This window comes from Furipterus horrens, unplaced genomic scaffold (assembly GCF_987537825.1).
Source record: "Furipterus horrens unplaced genomic scaffold, mFurHor1.1.pri manual_scaffold_17, whole genome shotgun sequence".
Taxonomy (NCBI): Eukaryota; Metazoa; Chordata; class Mammalia; order Chiroptera; family Furipteridae; genus Furipterus; species Furipterus horrens.
This window is the reverse complement of record NW_028327187.1, coordinates 36,973,530-36,977,995: the sequence shown is the minus strand read 5'-3', so window position 1 is coordinate 36,977,995 and position 4,466 is coordinate 36,973,530.

The window sequence follows — 4,466 nt, the reverse complement described above, 5'->3', positions numbered from 1 at the left end:
AATTTAAAACTTTTAAAGATTATCAGAAACACTGGTAGCACAACTAATTTTGATCCCACTTAAAATTTTTGACTTCCTCTTCCCAAATGGGGGAAAAAGAGTTTATTTTTTTATCACTTAAAATGACTTGTTTGATTGGTCAGATAAGACAACTTTCTTGGCATCATGAAACATATGTGTTGGGGAAGAATACTGAGAAAAACTATATACAAAGTAGAAACAGTAGGTTGCATAGATTCAGAGTGCTGACACAATATGACTGCAACTCAGAGTTTCTTATGCATAATTGCTTAAAACTAATAAATGCTGGATTAACAAACTCTTGATACCCTTGATAGAGTGCTGCACAGCTTTCAGTCAATTTCAGCCCATACTTTTTTAAAATGAAAAATGAAAAGGTCTGGATTGGAGTGGAACATATTACCTGATATGAAACAATTCTAGCTCACTTAATATGACTAGATCTTCCAGTTTAGTCAAAATATTTTAGATCTATTAATCAGCATCTCTGTATTAGCTCCCTTTTAATTATTTAGTATAGTTCTTAAACATTTAAATTATTTTACCATCGTAATCCAAATTAACATGCTTTTAAATTCATAACCAGTGTATATTCTTATGTATATTAAAATGAGGGTTACATCCCCCAGGATATGAGAGATGCCAACATTATCACCATGTACAAGAACAAAGGAGACCGCAGCGACTGCAACAACTACCGGGGCATCTCTCTCCTCAGCGTTGTCGGCAAAGTATTCGCCCGGGTCGCTCTTGCCCGCCTGCAGACCCTTGCTTCCCGCGTCTACCCAGAGTCCCAGTGTGGCTTCAGAGCTGGCCGTTCAACAGTGGACATGATCTTCTCCCTACGCCAGCTGCAGGAGAAGTGTCACGAGCAGCATAAACCACTCTACCTCGCCTTTATCGACCTTACGAAGGCGTTTGATCTGGTCAGTCGAAGCGGTCTCTTCAGCTTGCTACGGAAGATTGGCTGTCCACCACATCTGCTTGCTGTGGTCATGTCCTTTCACGACAACATGCACAGCACGGTGTCCTACAACGGCGCAACCTCTGAGGCCTTCCCAGTCAGCAGCGGAGTAAAGCAGGGCTGCGTCCTCGCGCCTACGCTGTTCGGAATCTTCTTCTCCATGCTCCTCCAATACGCCTTTAAGGACTGCAGCGAGGGTGTCTTCATTCACACCAGATCCGATGGCAAGCTCTACAACCTGGCCCGTCTACGAGCCAAGAACAAAGTCAAAGAGGTGCTCATCCGTGAGATGCTCTTCGCTGACGACGCAGCTTTGACATCACACTCCGAAGAGGGACTCCAGCAGCTAGTCACTTGCCTTTCCCACGCATGCAAGGAGTTCGGACTAGCCATCAGCCTGACGAAGACGAATGTTATGGCTCAAGGCACGGGGACTCCCCCATGCATCACCATCGACGGGTACACCCTGGAGGTTGTCAACGACTTCACTTACCTCGGGTCCACCATCTCGAGCTCTCTGTCAGTCGACTTGGAGGTCAACCGGAGAATCGCCAGGGCAGCCACAGTTATGGCCAGACTGAACCGGCGAGCGTGGAACAATTCCAGCCTCACTGAGAAAACCAGACTGCGCATCTACCAAGCCTGCGTACTCAGCACTCTCCTCTATGGCAGCAAGATGTGGACCACCTACGCAAGGCACGAAAGGAAACTCAACAGCTTCCACATGAGGTGCCTGCAACGCGTCCTGCATGTCGCCTGGCAGGATAAGGTCCCCAACACCGAGGTGCTGAAGCGAGCCAATATGAGCAGTTTGCATGCAGTTCTTAGCGAGAGACGCCTCAGGTGGCTCGGCCATGTCAAAAGAATGGATGCAGGCCGTATTCCCAAAGACCTCCTCTACGGCGAGCTAGCAGAAGGCAAGAGGATGACAGGGCACCCAAAACTGCGGTTCAAAGACATCTGCAAAAAGGACATGACACAATGCTCCATCAATCTCAACACATGGGAAGTTCAAGCAGACGACCGCCTAGCCTGGAGGCTCGCGGTCAGGCAAGGTACGTCACGTGCAGAGGCTGCACGCAACGAGGAGGCGGTCCAGAAAAGATCGAGGCGGAAGCAGCGTCAACAGCAGCAACAACGGCCATCTGCCTTCACCTGTAACAAGTGTGGCAGGGATTGTCACTCCCGAGTCGGACTGCACAGCCATTCTCGGCGGTGCAGATAGACTCTCAGGAAGCTACGCCATCGTCTCTCGAGACGGACGGCTGCCGACGACGACGATATTAAAATGTATAACAAATGAAGAAAATCATTAATTTGATAAATGTATCAAAACTACAAGCCCCAAACAAAATCATACTTAAAACCAACATATTAATAATTCATACATAGACAGGAAGAACACAATCAAGAATCGCCCTAGATTTGTTCTTCTTTCTCAAGATTGCTTTGGCTCCTTGGAATTTTTTTGAGCTTCCATTTGTGTATAATACTTTTAATCTATTTCTGTAAAAAATTAAATTGGGATTTTAATAGAAATTGCATTGAATATGTATATGTCTTTGGGTAGTATAGACATTTTTAACAATATTAGCTCTTCAAATTCATGACCACGGTATGTCTTTCCATTTATCTGTGTTTTAAAAAATTTCCTCCATCAATTTTCTATAATTTTCAGTGTATAATTCTTTAACCTTTTTGGTTAAGTTTATCACTGTTTGGTTCTTTTTGTTGTTATTCTAAGTGGAAATGTGGCTTAATTTTCTTTTTGGAGGAGTTCATTATTTGTGTAATAAACATCACTGATTGTTATACGTTGCCTTTGTATTCTACAACTTTACTGAATTTATTAGTTGTAATAGCTTTTTGTTGAATCTTTAGGGTTTTCTACATATATGATCATGTTCCCTACAAACAGAGATAATTTTACTTCTCAATTTTTGAATTGGATACCTTTAATTGCTTTTTCTTGTCTAGAATATGGCTAGAAATTTTAGTACTATGTTGAATAAAAGTGGTTAGAGTAGGCATCTTTACCATGTACTACATCTTAGACAAAAGATTTCAGATTTCCCCTGGTGATTATGGTGTTACTGCTGGGACTTTTCATATATGGCTTTCATTGTATTGAAGTAAATTCCTTCTACACTTATTTTGTTGACAGTTTTTACCATAAATTGACACTTAATTTCATCAAATGCTTTTTTGCATCTATTGCAATTATTATATAATTTTTATCCTTTATTTTGTTAACATGGTGTATCACACTTGTTGAGTGATACTTGCACCCCAGGAATAAACCCACTTATAATGTATGTATAATCCTTTCTTTTTGCAGTTGAAAATGATTTAATATTTTCTAAATATTTTATTTATTTATTTTTAGAGAGAGGGGAAAAGAGGGAGAAAGAAAGGGAGAGAAACATAGATTGATCACCTCTTGTATGGCCCCCAACTAGGAACCTGGCCCACAACCCAGGCATGTGCCCTGACTAGAAATGGAACTGGCAATTTTTTGGCTTATAGGATGCCACCCAACCCACTGAGCCACACAAGTCAGGGCTAATAATATTTTATTGAGGATATTTGCATTCATTTGAGATATTGGCCTGTGTTTTTATTACTCTCACCCAAGGACATTTTTTCATTGCTTTTCAGAGAGAGAGGGAGAAAGGAAGAGAGAGATGGGGAGAGAAATATTGATGTGAGAAATAAGTATCTGTTGGTTGTCTCCCAAGTGTGCCTGGACTGCGGATCTTATGAGCCTGGATCAGGACTGAAACTGCCACCTAGGAATGTTCTCTGACTGGGAATCAAACCCATAATCTTTCAGTTACAGGATGATGCTCCAAGCAACTGAGCCACACTGACCAAGGTTGGCTGATAGCTTTTGCTTTCTTGTTTGTTTTTCCTTTTTTTGTGTGGAGTCTTAGTCTGACTTTGCTATCAGTGTGATGCTGGCCTCCTTAAATGAGTTTGAATGTGCTCCCTCTTCTGTTTTTATTTATTTTTTAAGTTTAAGAATATTTGGTAGAATTCGTGCACCCATAAGGCTTCCAGTCCTGGACTTTTCTTTGTTAGGAGCTTTTTGATTACTAATTCAATCTTCTTATTTGTTTTTGGTCTGTTATGCTATCTATTGCTTCCTGATTCAGTTTTGGTAGGTTGTATGTTTGTAAGACTATATTTATTTTGTTCTAGGTATACCATTGTTTATAATGGTCTTTTGTGATAATTTTTAGTTCTGAGGCATCTGTTGGAATGTCTCCTTTCTCGTATTTTATATGTTGCTTGAATCTTCTCTTTTTATTGTGCCCAGGGTAAGTCATGGAAAAGAGGATTCTTCTTGACACTGAGTTGAACTAGTATGGGGAATGAGATGATTTAGATTCAATCTTCCTACCCTTTCTATGCTGTAAATAAATGTCTGGGTATGGGATTTTTTGTATTACTATCTGCAGAAGTCGTTCTACTATATCTT